We start from the raw sequence: 18,712 nt of genomic DNA on the forward strand, positions 1-18,712 counted from the left end.
GTATACATGGTATACTAATAGATCACAGACTGAATATGAGTCAACAGTGTGATGCAGCAGCAAAAAAGGCAAATGCAATTCTAGGATGTATTAACAGAAGCATACAGTCTAGATCAGGGGTCCCCAACCGCCAGTCCGCGGCCCAGCACCGGGCCGCTGCAGTGCCCTTGATGGTCCGCGGACACAAGGGGAGCCAGGGGCGGTCAGTGGCGTAGCGGGGGCTGGGGCGGTGCGCAGCAGTTCTTAGCGGCGTGTGTAGCGGCGGCCAGGGAGCAATCCAAGCAGCTCCGCTGCCTGCAAGAGGGAATAGCAGGAGCGGAGCTGCAAGGACCCGTCCAGCTTCCTGGCCGCCGCCTGCGCTTCCTGTCTCTGACTGACACAGAGAGGAGCGCGGCCGCTGCTGTGTCAGAGCGAGGAAACGCGGGCGGCGGCCAGGTGAGAGGTGGTGTCTGTGTGTATATGTATAATGTGTCTGTCTGTCTGTCTGTCTGTCTGTCTGTCTGTCTGTCTGTCTGTCTGTCTGTGTTTGTGTAGCCTGGCCCTGGAGGAGATGGGGACATGAGGAGAAGACCGTGATGGGGTGCAGGCAATGATGGGGAGAGGGGAGTGATGGGGTGAAGGCAATGATGGGGAGAGGGGAGTGATGGGGTGAAGGCAATGATGGAGAGAGGGGAGTGATGGGGTGAAGGCAATGATGGAGAGAAGGGAGTGATGGGGTGAAGGCAATGATGGGGAGAAGGGAGTGATGGGGTGAAGGCAATGATGAAGAGATGGCAGTGATGGGGTGAAGGCAATGATGGGGAGAGGGGAGTGATGGGGTGAAGACAATGATGGGGAGAGGGGAGTGATGGGGTGAAGGCAATGATGGGGAGACAGCAGTGATGGGGTGAAGGCAATGATGAAGAGATGGCAGTGATGGGGTGAAGGCAATGATGGGGAGAGGGGAGTGATGGGGTGAAGACAATGATGGGGAGAAGGGAGTGATGGGGTGAAGGCAATGATGGGGAGAAGGGAGTGATGGGGTGAAGGCAATGATGGAGAGATGGCAGTGATGGGGTGAAGACAATGATGGGGAGAGGGGAGTGATGGGGTGAAGGCAATGATGGGGAGAAGGGAGTGATGGAGCACTTATTCAAAACCTATGGTGAGTTGAGTCACATTATAAATGTTATTTAATTATAAGTATGCACTGCTACACTACAACCGCGTCCATAGCCCCGCCCCCTTATAACCAAAGCCCCGCCCCTGCCACACCTCCATCCCCGCCCTGCCGGGCCATGGAAGAATGGTCTTGCTTGAAACCGGTCCCTGGTGCAAAAAAGGTTGGGGACCACTGGTCTAGATCATGTGAAGTCATTATTTCCCTCTACTACTCTTTGGTCAGACCTCATCTGGAATATTGTGTCCAGTTTTGGGCACCACATTTTAAAAAAGACATCAACAAACTGGAGCAAGTTCAGAAAAGAGCGACCAGAATGGTGACCGGTCTGCAAACCCTGTCTTATGAGGAAAGGTTGCATGATTTGGGAATGTTTAGTTTGCAAAAGAGAAGACTGAGAGGAGACTTAATAGCTGTCTACAAATATCTCAAGGGCTGTCACATTGTAGAAGGATCAACTTTATTCTCATTTGCACAAGGAAAGACTAGAAGCAATGGGATGAAGCTGAATGGGTGGAGACACAGATTAGATATTAGAAAAAACTTTTTGACAGAGTGATCAATGAGTGGAACAGGCTGCCACGAGAAGTGGTGAGTTCGCCTTCAATGGAAGTCTTCAGAGGCTGGACAGACATCTGACTAGGATGATTTAGCGAATCCTGCTTTGAGCAGGGGGTTGGACCAGATGGCCCAGGAGGTCCCTTCCAACTCTACGATTCTATGATTCAGTACCTTGTTAGCCTATGGCATTTCAAATCCGCTGTGCTCACGCTGCGTTTTTTTCTGCGGTTTACAAACCGCATCATGTCAATTGTTTGAGCGGATTCCGCAGCGGTTTCACACCTTTAACATAGAGGTGTGAAACCACAGGTCACTTTACCTGCGGATCCGCGCGGAAAAACCTGCAGGTGAATCCGCAGCGTGTGCACATAGCCTTAATGAATCAGTCGAGACGACACGTAGTGGCGTGCACCGCTATGTGCGCCTCACCAAAAATCTCACTGCTGACTCTGCTGGTGTAAGATTTGTGGAGTAGTGGACCCCAACATTCGCCATAAATTTGACTAGCGGGGGGGGGGGGGGGGGGGTCGCCACACACCACTTTGCCGAAGCTGGGGCAAGAATGGAGTTGCATTTTTTTTTTTATGACATTTCAAAACTTTTCGATAGAAATCTTCTGAGAACCTTTGATGAATTGCCCCCTTGGAGTTTCCACTCCAAAAACTGGTGATGAGCGCAAGTAATCTTTATTTGAGTTTGCTAGGGTATACACCAAGTATTGCGGGGGCTCGAGTGACATGTTCAAGTTCCCAGGGACGCATGTTTCGCGGCTGTTAGACAACCACAAAACATGAGTGGATTGCCTGACATACACGGGCAATCGCCGCATGTTTTATGGCTGTCTAACAGCCGCAAAACACTGGGACCCAAACATGTCACTCGAGCACCCGCGATACTGGGAGCATATCCAAGCACTACTGAGCAGCGAGCATGCTCAGCTAAGGCGTCAACTGAGGATGCTCGTGTCCTAATCAAGTATTTTCAGCTTGCCCAAAAAATACGTTTCGAGTCCCCACAGCTGCATGTCGCGCATCTGTTCCGGGGCTGTGGAGTCGAGAGTCATAGAGTCATGGAAATTGCGGAGTCTGAGTCGGAGGTTTGACTTACCGACTCCACAGCCCCAACACACGTTTGTTAGGTAAACCCTGCACGTGCTGTGCCTGTCAAACAGCCGTGGCGACTCAAGCATTTTTCCCTGAGCACACCAAACACACTCGGTTAGCACCTGACCATGGCCGGATGACATCTTATCCGAGCATGCGCGCTCATCACTAACTTTTAGAGCAGAAATTGAGCGGATCACCGTGTGCGTGAATGACGGTCTGTCCGGACCGACCGCCGGTGTCCTGACTCAAAACTCATCTGCCTCTGTACAGAAACTTCTGTATATGGGATCAGCCATTATCACATCCCAAAAACCTACAATCTACTCTCATAAAAGGTCATAAAGCACTTAGTGTCTGGCTTCCTCCATGATAACCAAGTGATCTCTTCAGCAGCTGCCGTTATCCTGCCACAGTGATAACAAAGGTGCCGCACCACAGGAGCCGTCACAATTCACACTTGGGGGGGGGACGAGATTGTTTGTTTGCTTTTCCCTCAGGAAAAGCAAAAGGGGATTAAAAGCTCCTTCTGATGCATCCATTAGTGGGACCATTATCTTCTACCATCTTTACGGCTTAAAGACCCATTTAAAAGGGGCATTTCTGTAATCACAAGTGATAACATTTCCTAACAGCTACTCATTTTTGTTTGTTTTTTTATTACTGTTTATGCAACAATTTCCAATAATGATGACGTCCCATTAAAACTTACAAGGTCATAAGTGTCCGGTTTTTTTGCCCTTATTTTATTCCAGCTGCTCTCCTAGGTTTTCACTTTTCTTTATCATTTTTTTGGGAAAAAATGTTTTAAAAAAAACTCCTAAGAATGACAAAGTGAATTACCATTACAATGAAAAGAATTACTGTTTCAATATTTTTTTAAGCGACTTTTAAGGCAGTTACTGGATAGAATGCACACCCCCCCAAAAAAAAACAAGAACTTAAAAAAAAAAAAAAACTTTTTAAAAACTTTGTCAGGAAAGCTAAAAAGGAATACCATAAACTCCTCCTTTCTGCTTGAAAAACTCATTCATCACATAACAAGAAGTCATCCAACTTGATTTTTATTTTTTTTAGGATCTCCGCCTGCTGTCAGTGAACAAAAACATTCAGAATAAAAAAAAAAAAAAAAAAAAAAAAAAAAAAAAAAATATATCACTAATCTCAAGGCAATATCGAAAATTGGGATTTTTTTTCATTGTTTTACACATGACAAATGTGACTTTACCAAAACTTAGACTCAAAGCAAAGAACAAGACTCAAACAAAACCCCAAAAGTGTCGCAAATATTTTTAAAGGAAACCACCAGAAATAAAGCTCATTGGTAGTCAAAGTAAACCCATATGCAGACAAATATGCAAATATCGTCTACAGACCTATAGTGACCGATCAACGTACTTTTTTTTTTAACCAGCAACGGAAGAATAAATGCTGCCATCTGATTGGCTGTTAGAAGTTGACACTCTCTACCGGTCCGTTTTTTTTTTTTTCTCATGCATTACGCCCGACATATCTACAGCCATCAATCTTACCTCTCGCGGAGTCGCAAAATGCAATAAGTCCAACAATAAGGAAAGTAAACTGGAATTCCATGTTGGGAGCGCTGGTGGAAAAAAATCTTTCAAATGCCTAAAATATTAAAAAAAAATAAAAAATAGAATTAAATATTTCCCATATTTAATAAAATTAAATAATTTAAAATATTCAATTTAATAATATGAAATAAAAATAAATATTTTCCAGTTACAGGTCTTCAATCTTATTTAAAAAAAAAAAAATTATCTTTGTAAAATAATTAACAAAAAAAAAAAACCCACTGGAATTACCGTATATTCTCGAGTATAAGCCGAGATTTTCAGCCTGTTTTTTTGGGGCTGAAAGTCCCCCCCCTCTCGGCTTATACTCGAGTATATACTGTATACAAAAAAAAAAAAAAAAATGCAATTTCTAGGACCCTATAATGTACAAAAGTGCATAAAACACTTGTAATTACAAGCTACATGCCAAAAAATGAACCAATAGTCAGTAAACTAACCACACTAAATACAGAATCCTAATGACCAACTCTTAGTATTAATACTATTAATTAATAATAATATTAACATAGCGCCGCCATAACCTGTAGTGCTGTACAACATAGCAAAAAAAGTACAAAATAAAATAAAAAGCATTTTTTTGTTCCTGAGGCATGGGACTATAGGGTGGACAAAAATCAGCTACTAGTTAAGAGGAAATACCTTATCTCTAAACCCAAGAGCTTACAATCTAGGTGATGGAATGACTAAACAATATCCTTTTCGTACACGGGTGTAGTAATAATAATAATACAAGCGGTTTTCGTTTCCAAAAACATGGTAAAAGCGCTTCAATTATACCGCAAACTATTATTGACAATCTTCTCGTATTATTCGTTTTCGTTGCTTTTTTTTTTCTGCATTAATGGTGATTCCAAGAGCTGACACTCAATTTCTGAAAATCCTTTTGAGGGTGCGGTTATTCTTCCTCCTATTAGCAGCACTTATAATCTTTTTTTGGTTTTTTTTTTTTAATTAATTATTACTGATGACATCGCCCTGGCCACAAATGCTTGCAATCTAAACACCCCCCCAGTCCGCACATGCGACCACGCCACCGTCTCCACCGATGCACCCTACGATGCGCGTGTCAAAGGGCGTCTCGACTTACAAACGCGTTGCACAAACAGCCCAGAGGTGCACATTAATTGCAGCCAAGTACACTGCTAAACTCTCACTCTCTAAACAGTGTCAAAATTCCTGGCTCTTGTAAACGCTTCCCACCCTGGGGACACACAACAATCCTTGTATTGATTCCAACAAGTTAAATAATTACACCTACAATCTGGAAGACAAATTTAGCAAAAAAAAAAGGCAGCGGAGGGGGATCTTAACCCCTTGTAAGCCAAAATACACAAGAGCCTAAGGGGTTAATCCCGCGGTCTATACCGGCCCAGTGCTCGACTCCCTATATAAGGTGCAGTCACGTTGATGGGTTGAGGATGAAAAGCTGCATTCAGTGGGTGAAGTCCGGGCCGGGGGGCTCCTGGTGAACACAGGGGCATTTGTGTATCGCGCTCAGACGCGTTTCTTAGTCAAAATATCAAATTCCGGGAGGTTTAAGTAAATATAAGCGACTCACGGGGGAGGAAAAAAAAAGGATCTATTTTCGGACTGATTTATACTGGAGTAATAGGTCCTGTTCGTAGGCGCCAAACTTGCGTCCACCAAAATCAACGTCTGATTAGATGATGATCCGTATCCCATGCAAGAGAGGGGTTTCTGTAAAACCCTGCTCACATTTTCATCTGCGCCACAGAAAAGAAGTTCTGCAGATTCCATACGGGAAAAAGCTACTGCAGACATACAACCGTTAAAAAGGCATAAAGAGTCCCGGACTCTTAAAACCAAATTCAGACCCTAAAAATGCCCCCGAGAACTCTGTACTCAGACACAATAAAAACACCATCAGAAACCAACCTGTTTATAGTTCCAATAATCCGATGTTCTGATAATCTGGCACAAAAAGATACAGCAAACTGTTCTGACCTAACAGATTCAATACTGAGACACCGTCCCCGGACATAATACGTAATTACAGCTTCGCCAAAGAAGGCGCGGGAGTCATTCCATCTTTACAGTCAGACGGGGGCCACAGGCTCTGCTGCGTGCAGTCACACGGGTGCCAGAGGGAAGATATATGGCCGCCGTCACTTATTACATGCTGTAAAGATTGCCTTTGAAGTATGTACAGTGCAGCGCGCTTTATAGGAATTCTATGGGGTACATAACACCTGGCTATACAGGTAGCACTGTACGTTATAGGCTGCCTTTATGGGGCACCTGCATATGGGCTGCCTGCGTACGGGGCACCTGCATATGGGCTGCCTGCGTACGGGGCACCTGGGCATTGGCTGCCTGCGTACGGGGCACCTGCGTACGGGCTGCCTGAGGACGGGACACCTGCGCACAGGGTACGGGGCACCTGAGGACGGGACACCTGCGCACAGGGTACGGAGCACCTGAGGACGGGACACCTGAGGACGGGACACCTGTGCACAGGGTACGGAGCACCTGCGTACGGGCTGCCTGAGGACAAGGTACGGAGCACCTGCGTACGGGCTGCCTGAGGACGGGACACCTGAGGATGGGACACCTGTGCACAGGGTACGGAGCACCTGCGTACGGGCTGCCCGTATAGGGCACTCTATGTTTTGTATGTACAAAGCACCACACAGATGATGGGTTGCATACACAGATGGAGTATATATAATACACCCTTGTATATAACAGGTTAAATCTTTACATACATGAAGACCGGCACATGGTAACAGATGTCCACAGAGGAAACATCTCACATGCACCATAAAGCATTACTATAGGCTTTACACACGGGCTACTGGTTATCCATATGGAGCATATGACAATCTATAGGGTAGAGCACACTGTGTGGGGTAGTGGTTGGGTCTGAGACACCGTCCCCGGACATAATACGTAATTACAGCTTCGCCAAAGAAGGCGCGGGAGTCATTCCATCTTTACAGTCAGACGGGGGCCACAGGCTCTGCTGCGTGCAGTCACACGGGTGCCAGAGGGAAGATATATGGCCGCCGTCACTTATTACATGCTGTAAAGATTGCCTTTGAAGTATGTACAGTGCAGCGCGCTTTATAGGAATTCTATGGGGTACATAACACCTGGCTATACAGGTAGCACTGTACGTTATAGGCTGCCTTTATGGGGCACCTGCATATGGGCTGCCTGCGTACGGGGCACCTGCATATGGGCTGCCTGCGTACGGGGCACCTGCATACGGGCTGCCTGCGTACGGGGCACCTGCATACGGGCTGCCTGCGTACGGGGCACCTGCGCACAGGGTACGGGGCACCTGAGGACGGGACACCTGCGCACAGGGTACGGGGCACCTGAGGACGGGACACCTGAGGACGGGACACCTGTGCACAGGGTACGGAGCACCTGCGTACGGGCTGCCTGAGGACGGGCTGCCTGAGGACGGGACACCTGAGGACAAGGTACGGAGCACCTGCGTACGGGCTGCCTGAGGACGGGACACCTGAGGATGGGACACCTGTGCACAGGGTACGGAGCACCTGCTTACGGGCTGCCTGAGGACGGGACACCTGAGGACGGGACACCTGTGCACAGGGTACGGAGCACCTGCGTACGGGCTGCCTGAGGACGGGACACCTGCGGACGGGACACCTGCGGACGGGACACCTGCGGACGGGACACCTGCGCACAGGGCACGGAGCACCTGCGTACGGGCTGCCTGAGGACGGGACACCTGCGCACAGGGTACGGAGCACCTGCGTACGGGCTGCCTGAGGACGGGCTGCCTGAGGACGGGACACCTGAGGACAAGGTACGGAGCACCTGCGTACGGGACGCCTGAGGACGGGACACCTGAGGACGGGACACCTGAGGACGGGACACCTGAGGACGGGACACCTGAGGACGGGACACCTGAGGACGGGACACCTGTGCACAGGGTACGGAGCACCTGCGTACGGGCTGCCTGAGGATGGGACACCTGAGGACGGGACACCTGTGCACAGGGTACGGAACACCTGAGGACGGGACACCTGAGGACGGGACACCTGAGGACGGGACACCTGAGGACGGGACACGGAGCACCTGCGTACGGGCTGCCTGAGGACGGGACACCTGCGCACAGGGTACGGAGCACCTGCGTACGGGCTGCCTGAGGACGGGACACCTGCGCACAGGGTACGGAGCACCTGCGTACGGGCTGCCTGAGGACGGGACACCTGCGCACAGGGTACGGAGCACCTGCGTACGGGCTGCCTGAGGACGGGACACCTGCGCACAGGGTACGGAGCACCTGCGTACGGGCTGCCTGAGGACGGGACACCTGAGGACGGGGCACCTGTACACGGGCTGCCTAAGGACGGGACACCTGCGCACAGGGTACGGGGCACCTGCGCACGGGCTGCCTGAGGACGGGACACCTGCGCACAGGGTATGGGGCACCTGCACACGGGCTGCCTGAGGACGGGACACCCGCGTACAGGCCACCTGCATACGGGCTGCCCGTATAGGGCACTCTATGTTTTGTATGTACAAAGCACCACACAGATGATGGGTTGCATACACAGATGGAGAGTATATATAATACACCCTTGTATATAACAGGTTAAATCTTTACATACATGAAGACCGGCACATGGTAACAGATGTCCACAGAGGAAACATCTCACATGCACCATAAAGCATTACTATAGGCTTTACACACGGGCTACTGGTTATCCATATGGAGCATATGACAATCTATAGGGTAGAGCACACTGTGTGGGGTAGTGGTTGGGTCTAGGGAACTTTATAGGTTCAATGTAATTTTCTATGGGGTGTAACACACTGTATGGGTTAGCGACTCTTCTTGGGATATTAAAAGTGTTATATGGCACTGTATTGGTTAGATGTAATTCTTATAGGGTCCTGTATGGGTTACAGGTTACTCGTAGGGGATATTATAATATTTTATATGGCACCTTATGGGTTAGTGGTAATCCTTATGGGATATTATAACCATATGGAACTGCACATGGTTACAGGATATTACAGGTTTTATGGGGTTCTGTAGTTTAGTGGTTGTTCTCTTAGGGTACTCTGTGGCTAATATGGCATTTTCTCGGTTAGTGGTCATTCTTATGTTTTATCCCATGGTATATGGGCATTCTATGGATTCACTGCCGCAGCTGCTGCTAAAGCTTTATTCTATAGATTAATGGCTATTTTCATTAGATACTATATGATTTATAAGGATTAATTGCTTGTCTTATTTGGGATTTTGAGTTAATAAGTCAATTTCTATGCAAGTGGTTGTTCTTGTGTCTTATTCTATGAAGTGTGGAAGACTACAGGTTGAGAAGTTGTGTATAGGTGGCGGTATTTTGGGGTAGGTGACATATAGTGCCCTGTGCATAGGTGGCGGTATTCTGGGGTAGGTGACATATAGTGCCCTGTGTATAGGTGGCTGTATTCTGGGGTAGGTGACATATAGTGACCTGTGTATAGGTGGCTGTATTCTGGGGTAGGTGACATATAGTGACCTGTGCATAGGTGGCGGTATTCTGGGGTAGGTGACATATAGTGCCCTGTGCATAGGTGGCGGTATTCTGGGGTAGGTGACATATAGTGCCCTGTGTATAGGTGGCTGTATTCTGGGGTAGGTGCCCTGTGCATAGGTGGCTGCATTCTGGGGTAGGTGACATATAGTGCCCTGTGTATAGGTGGCTGTATTCTGAGGTAGGTGGCTGTATTCCGGGGTAGGTGCCCTGTGTAGAGGTGGCTGTATTCTGGGGTAGGTGCCCTGTGTAGAGGTGGCTGTATTCCGGGGTAGGTGCCCTGTGTAGAGGTGGCTGTATTCCGGGGTAGGTGCCCTGTGTAGAGGTGGCTGTATTCCGGGGTAGGTGCCCTGTGTAGAGGTGGCTGTATTCCGGGGTAGGTGCCCTGTGTAGAGGTGGCTGTATTCCGGGGTAGGTGCCCTGTGTAGAGGTGGCTGTATTCCGGGGTAGGTGCCCTGTGTAGAGGTGGCTGTATTCCGGGGTAGGTGCCCTGTGTAGAGGTGGCTGTATTCCGGGGTAGGTGCCCTGTGTAGAGGTGGCTGTATTCCGGGGTAGGTGCCCTGTGTAGAGGTGGCTGTATTCCGGGGTAGGTGCCCTGTGTAGAGGTGGCTGTATTCCGGGGTAGGTGCCCTGTGTAGAGGTGGCTGTATTACGGGGTAGGTGCCCTGTGTAGAGGTGGCGGTATTCCGGGGTAGGTGCCCTGTGTAGAGGTGGCTGTATTCCGGGGTAGGTGCCCTGTGTAGAGGTGGCTGTATTCCGGGGTAGGTGCCCTGTGTAGAGGTGGCTGTATTCCGGGGTAGGTGCCCTGTGTAGAGGTGGCTGTATTCCGGGGTAGGTGCCCTGTGTAGAGGTGGCTGTATTCTGGGGTAGGTGCCCTGTGTAGAGGTGGCTGTATTCTGGGGTAGGTGCCCTGTGTAGAGGTGGCTGTATTCTGGGGTAGGTGCCCTGTGTAGAGGTGGCTGTATTCCGGGGTAGGTGCCCTGTGTAGAGGTGGCTGTATTCTGGGGTAGGTGCCCTGTGTAGAGGTGGCTGTATTCTGGGGTAGGTGCCCTGTGTAGAGGTGGCTGTATTCCGGGGTAGGTGCCCTGTGTAGAGGTGGCTGTATTCCGGGGTAGGTGCCCTGTGTAGAGGTGGCTGTATTCCGGGGTAGGTGCCCTGTGTAGAGGTGGCTGTATTCTGGGGTAGGTGCCCTGTGTAGAGGTGGCTGTATTCCGGGGTAGGTGCCCTGTGTAGAGGTGGCTGTATTCCGGGGTAGGTGCCCTGTGTAGAGGTGGCTGTATTCTGGGGTAGGTGCCCTGTGTAGAGGTGGCTGTATTCCGGGGTAGGTGCCCTGTGTAGAGGTGGCTGTATTCCGGGGTAGGTGCCCTGTGTAGAGGTGGCTGTATTCCGGGGTAGGTGCCCTGTGTAGAGGCGGCTGTATTCCGGGGTAGGTGCCCTGTGTAGAGGTGGTTGTATTCCGGGGTAGGTGCCCTGTGTAGAGGTGGCTGTATTCCGGGGTAGGTGCCCTGTGTAGAGGTGGCTGTATTCCGGGGTAGGTGCCCTGTGTAGAGGTGGCTGTATTCTGGGGTAGGTGCCCTGTGTAGAGGTGGCTGTATTCCGGGGTAGGTGCCCTGTGTAGAGGTGGCTGTATTCCGGGGTAGGTGCCCTGTGTAGAGGTGGCTGTATTACGGGGTAGGTGCCCTGTGTAGAGGTGGCTGTATTCTGGGGTAGGTGCCCTGTGTAGAGGTGGCTGTATTCTGGGGTAGGTGCCCTGTGTAGAGGTGGCTGTATTCCGGGGTAGGTGCCCTGTGTAGAGGTGGCTGTATTCCGGGGTAGGTGCCCTGTGTAGAGGTGGCTGTATTCCGGGGTAGGTGCCCTGTGTAGAGGTGGCTGTATTCCGGGGTAGGTGCCCTGTGTAGAGGTGGCTGTATTCTGGGGTAGGTGCCCTGTGTAGAGGTGGCTGTATTCTGGGGTAGGTGCCCTGTGTAGAGGTGGCTGTATTCTGGGGTAGGTGCCCTGTGTAGAGGTGGCTGTATTCCGGGGTAGGTGCCCTGTGTAGAGGTGGCTGTATTCCGGGGTAGGTGCCCTGTGTAGAGGTGGCTGTATTCTGGGGTAGGTGCCCTGTGTAGAGGTGGCTGTATTCCGGGGTAGGTGCCCTGTGTAGAGGTGGCTGTATTCTGGGGTAGGTGCCCTGTGTAGAGGTGGCTGTATTCCGGGGTAGGTGCCCTGTGTAGAGGTGGCTGTATTCTGGGGTAGGTGCCCTGTGTAGAGGTGGCTGTATTCCGGGGTAGGTGCCCTGTGTAGAGGTGGCTGTATTCCGGGGTAGGTGCCCTGTGTAGAGGTGGCTGTATTACGGGGTAGGTGCCCTGTGTAGAGGTGGCTGTATTCCGGGGTAGGTGCCCTGTGTAGAGGTGGCTGTATTCCGGGGTAGGTGCCCTGTGTAGAGGTCTGCAGCCTGTCGTCTCGGTGCTGCCGGTCACTGTCTCCGTCAGATGCTGGAGCACATGGTGATGGATGGATGGTGCGGTGTATGTGAGCGCTGCTGCTGCTGCTGCCGCCGCCGATCACCCACCTCCGGGCAGTCCGTGCAGTGCGGGCTCTCCACCTCCTCCGTGCAGTAATATCCCCGGTATATCCTGGCGGTGCGGAGCAGCAGCCTCCTCCCCGGCTCCGGTCCTCTCCTCCCCGCTGTGCTGCCCCGGTCACACAGAGCCCCTGGACCCCCGCTCCGTGCTGTGCGCTCCCCGCAGGCTTTGTGATTCCAGGGACCGCAGGGCAAGGACACAAGCCCCGCCCACCTCAAAACTTTCAGCCAATCGGCGTAGACCGCTCTCCTTCTCAGCCAATAAATGTGTCTGGAGTTTTAACCCCTAGCGCGCTTACTCGGTTGTGTGTGAATGTTAGCGTAAAGGTAAAGCGATCCCCGGGGAAGAGGCGACCGGGCCCCCATCAGCGAGCAGCGGCGCACACAGCGGGAGGACCCCGGGCAGGAGCCGGCACAGCTCACCGAGGAGGCGGCGGCAGCGCTGACTACTGCTGGATGTGCAGCTACAGAAAGAGCTCTGCTCACTGTCAGCCAATGGGAGCCTGCTGGGGCTGAGAGACTGATGCCATTGCCTGCACTGACACATTGCACCGAAGTCTCTGCTGATCCTATTGCCTACGAAGAATAATAGACCGTCCAGGCTGGATCCATTGTCACCAGCTCCAACTATATATATATATATATATATATACACACACACCCTGCTGTGAGGGTGCAGACTTATCCTAAAGGGTGCAAGTCAGCTCAACTACATCTGTGCAGAACAGCAGAGGAGGAGAGGGGTGCACAAGGTGGGACCAGTGTAACATAGTAACATAGTTATTAAGGTTGAAGGGAGACTTTAAGTCCATCTAGTTCAGCCCATATCCTATCCTAACTTGCCCTAACATGTTGATCCAGAGGAAGGCAAAAAAAAACCCATGTGGCAAACAGTAAGCTTCACATTGGGGAAAAAAATTCCTTCCCGACTCCACATACGGCAATCAGACTAGCTCCCTGGATCAACGCAATATTAAGGAGACTAGTGTATATACCCTGTAATATTATACTTTTCAAGAAAGGCATCCAGTCCCTTCTTAAATGTTAGTAGGGAATCACTCATTACAACATCATATGGCAGAGAGTTCCATAGTCTCACTGCTCTTACAGTAAAGAATCCGCGTCTGTGAGTATGCTTAAACCTTCTTTCCTCCAGACGTAGAGGATGCCCCCTTGTACCCGTCACAGGTCTAAGAGTAAAAAGATCATTAGAAAGGTCTTTGTATTGTCCCCACATATATTTATACATTGTAATAAGATCACCCCTAAGCCTTCGATTCTCCAAACTAAATAACCCCAAGTGTAATAACCTGTCTTGGTATTGCAGACCCCCCAGTTCCCTAATAACCTTGGTCGCTCTTCTCTGCACCCGCTCCAGTTCAGCTATGTCTTTCTTATACACCGGAGACCAGAACTGTACACAGTATTCTAAGTGTGGTCGCACTAGTGACTTATATAGAGGTAAAATTATGTTCTCCTCATGAGCATCTATGCCTCTTTTAATGCATCCCATTATTTTATTTGCCTTTGCAGCAGCTGCCTGACACTGGCCGCTAAATGTGAGTTTGTCGTCCACCCATACACCCAGGTCTTTTTCAGTGACAGTTTTGCCCAGTGTTTTACAATTAAGCAAATAATTATACATCTTGTTCGTTCTACCCAAGTGCATGACCTTACATTTATCCCCATTAAAGCTCATTTGCCATTTATCAGCCCAAGCTTCTAGTTTACATAAATCCTCCTGTAATATAAAATTGTCCTCCTCTGTATTGATTACCCTGCAGAGTTTAGTGTCATCTGCAAATATTGAAATTCTACTCTCTATGCCCCCTACAAGGTCATTAATAAATATGTTAAAAAGAAGCGGTCCCAAAACTGACCCCTGTGGTACCCCACTGCTAATCGTGACCCAGTCTGAGTGTGCTCCATTAATAACCACCCTTTGTTTCCTATCCCTGAGCCAGCTCTTAACCCACCTACACATATTTTCCCCTATCCCCATTGTTCTCATTTTATGTATCAACCTTTTGGGTGGCACCGTATCAAAAGCTTTTGAAAAGTCCATGTACACCACGTCCACTGCATTCCCTTGGTCCAGTCCTGAATTTACCTCTTCATAAAAGCTTATCAGATTAGTCTGACAGGAACGGTCCCTTGTAAACCCATGTTGATATTGGGTCATGAGGTTATTCTTCTCCAGATACTCCAGTATAGTATCTCTTAGAAAACCCTCCAGGATTTTACCCACAGTTGAGGTTAAACTTACTGGCCTATAATTTCCAAGTTCAGTTTTTGTCCCCTTTTTGAATATTGGCCCCACATTTGCTATACGCCAGTCCTGTGGTACAGACCCTGTTATTATGGAATCTTTAAAGATTAAAAATAATGGTCTATCTATGACTGTACTTAATTCCTGCAGTACTTGGGGGTGTATCCCATCCAGGCCCAGGGATTTGTCAATTTTAGTGATTTTTAGACGCCGCCGTACTTCCTGCTGGGTTAAGCAGGTGACCTTTAATGGAGAATTTTTATCCCTGATCATGTTATCCGTCATGGGATTTTCTTGTGTAAATACTGTTGAAAAAAAGTCATTTAGCATATTGGCTTTTTCCTCATCCTCATCCACCATTTCACCCAGACTATTTTTAAGGGGGCCAACACTATCATTTTTTAGTTTCTTACTATTTATGTAGTTAAAGAATATTTTGGGATTATTTTTACTTTCTCTGTCAATGAGTCTCTCTGTCTCAATCTTTGCTGTCTTGATTTGCTTTTTACAGAATTTATTTAATCTTCTGTATTTAGTTAATGCCTCATCACTACCTACTTGCTTTAATTCTCTAAATGCTTTATGTTTGTCCCTTATTGTGCCCCTTACAGCTTTATTTAGCCATAGTGTGAGGGGCACTTCATGCTTCCCTCTGCCTACAAGCTTTTTGGAGAGGGAAATGTCATTCTCCAGCAGGACTTGGCGCCTGTCCAAACTGCCAAAAGTACCAATACCTGGTGTACACACAGCAGTATCACTGTGCTTGATTGGCAGCAAACTCACCTGACCTTAACCCCATAGAGAATCTATGGGGTATTGTCAAGAGGAAGATGAGAAACACCAGACCCCACAATGCAGACGAGCTGAAGGCTGCCATCAAAGCATCCTGGGCTTCCATAACCCCTCAGCAGTGCCACAGACTGATCGCCTCCATGCCACGCCGCACTGATGCAGTAATTGATGCTAATGGAGCTCAACCAAGTATTGAGTGCATTTACTGAACATATATTTCAGTAGGGCAACACTTCGGATTTTAAAATCATTTTTCCAGCTGGTGTTATAAAGTATTCTAATTTCCTGAGATAATGACTTTTGGGTTTTCATTGGCTGTAAGCCATAATCATCATCATTAACAGAAATAAACACGTGAAATAGATCCCTCTGGGTGTAATGACTCTATAAAATAGAGGAGAGTCACTTTTTATATTTAAGAACTGGAATACAGTCACTTTTTGATGATATTCTAATATTGTGAGATGCTCCTGTGTGTACACAGACACATATATAAAACAATTCCAAGTGTCGGCAACTGCGGAACCGCAGGTAAAATGACCTGTGGATTGGTCTGCGGTTTTCCCTGCGGTTTATCACCTCTACAATGGAGGAGATGGGAAACCGCAGCAGAATCCGCAGAAAAGAAGAGACGTCATTTCTTTCTGCGGATTCAAAACCGCAGCTTTTCCGCAGTTAAAAATCTGCAGCATCTGCACAGCAGAATGTAAGGCTATGTGCACACGCTGCGGTTTTTGCTGCGGTTCCGCTGCGGTTTTGGCCCTGCGGAACCAAAGCAGTTCCGCAGACATGGTACAGTACCATGTAACCCTATGGGTTTTCAAAACCACAGTGCTCACGCTGCGTTTTTTTTCCGCGCAGTTTTGCTGCGGTTTTTTTTCCACAGCATGTCAATTGTTTCTGCGGATTCTGCTGCGGTTTCACACCTTTAACATAGTAGAGGTGTGAAACCGCAGGGCAAAACCGCAGCAAAACCACAGGTCACTTTACCTGCGGCTTTACCTGCGGTTCCGCGGGAAAAAACCCGCAGGTGAATCTGCAGTGTGTGCACATAGCCTAAATCTCATAGGATAACATGCTACTGTACACTGTCTGCAGAACTGCAGCGGCCAAAACCGCAGCGTGTGCACATAGCCTTATTTCAAAACATGGGGTTAAAATTCATGGTGGTAGATAACGCCAGACGCGGTTCACGTGTGAGCTGCCATTGATCACCGAGTGACACACACACTGATCACCGAGTGACTGACACACACACACTGATCACCGAGTGACTGACACACACACACACACTGATCACCGAGTGACTGACACACACACACTGATCACCGAGTGACTGACACACACACACTGATCACCGAGTGACTGACACACACACAAACACTGATCACCGAGTGACTGACACACACACACTGATCACCGAGTGACTGACACACACACACACACACACACTGATCACCGAGTGACTGACACACACACACACTGATCACCGAGTGACTGACACACACACACACTGATCACCGAGTGACTGACACACACACACACACTGATCACCGAGTGACTGACACACACACACACACTGATCACCGAGAGACTGACACACACACACACACACTGATCACTGAGTGACTGACACACACACACTGATCACCGAGTGACTGACACACACACACACACTGATCACCGAGTGACTGACACACACACTGATCACCGAGTGACTGACACACACACTGATCACCGAGTGACTGACACACACACACTGATCACTGAGTGACTGACACACACACACTGATCACTGAGTGACTGACACACACATTGATCACTGAGTGACTGACACACACATTGATCACTGAGTGACTTACACACACACACTGATCACCGAGTGACTAACACACACACACTGATCACCGAGTGACTGACACACACACACACTGATCACCGAGTGACTAACACACACACACACTGATCACCGAGTGACTGACACACACACACTGATCACCGAGTGACTGACACACACACTGATCACCGAGTGACTGACACACACACACTGACGCACACACACTGATCACTGAGTGACTGACACACACACACACTGATCACTGAGTGACTGACACACACACATTGATCACTGAGTGACTGACACACACACACATTGATCATCGTTTCTGCGGATTGTGCTGCGGTTTCACACCTTTAACATAGTAGATGTGTGAAACCGCAGGGCAAAACCGCAGCAAAACCACAGGTCACTTTACCTGCGGCTTTACCTGCGGTTCCGCGGGAAAAAACCCGCAGGTGAATCTGCAGTGTGTGCACATAGCCTAAATCTCATAGGATAACATGCTACTGTACACTGTCTGCAGAACTGCAGCGGCCAAAACCGCAGCGTGTGCACATAGCCTTATTTCAAAACATGGGGTTAAAATTCATGGTGGTAGATAACGCCAGACGCGGTTCACGTGTGAGCTGCCATTGATCACCGAGTGACACACACACACTGATCACCGAGTGACTGACACACACACACACACTGATCACCGAGTGACTGACACACACACACTGATCACCGAGTGGCTGACACACACACACACACACACTGATCACCGAGTGACTGACACACACACACACACTGATCACCGAGAGACTGACACACACACACACTGATCACTGAGTGACTGACACACACACACTGATCACCGAGTTACTGACACACACACACACTGATCACCGAGTGACTGACACACACACACTGATCACCGAGTGACTGACACAGACACACTGATCACCGAGTGACTGACACAGACACACTGATCACTGAGTGACTGACACACGCACACACTGATCACCGAGTGACTGACACACGCACACACTGATCACCGAGTGACTGACACACACACACACACTGATCACCGAGTGACTGACACACACACACTGATCACTGAGTGACTGACACACACACATTGATCACTGAGTGACTGACACACACACACACTGATCACCGAGTGACTGACACACACACACACATTGATCACTGAGTGACTGACACACACACACACTGATCACCGAGTGACTGACACACACACACTGATCACCGAGTGACTGACACACACACACTGATCACTGAGTGACTGACACACACACACAC

The 18,712-nt window shown here is 49.1% G+C and overlaps 1 protein-coding gene across 1 annotated transcript in view; it reads right to left on the reverse strand.

Annotated features, from left to right (window-relative positions):
- The window catches only part of FGFRL1 (fibroblast growth factor receptor like 1), a gene marked incomplete at its 3' end in the record, with an annotated part of 160,927 nt that extends 148,218 nt beyond the window's left edge, over positions 1–12,709 (reverse strand). The window contains exons 1-2 of the mRNA XM_073562062.1: positions 12,495–12,709; positions 4,356–4,452 (exon numbers count right to left, since the gene is read on the reverse strand). The remainder of the gene's footprint in view (positions 1–4,355; positions 4,453–12,494) is intronic.
- Positions 12,710–18,712: the final 6,003 nt, after the last annotated feature.

Source organism: Dendrobates tinctorius, unplaced genomic scaffold (assembly GCF_039654945.1).
Source record: "Dendrobates tinctorius isolate UK_male_01 unplaced genomic scaffold, ASM3965494v1 ptg000334l, whole genome shotgun sequence".
Classification (NCBI taxonomy): domain Eukaryota; kingdom Metazoa; phylum Chordata; class Amphibia; order Anura; family Dendrobatidae; genus Dendrobates; species Dendrobates tinctorius.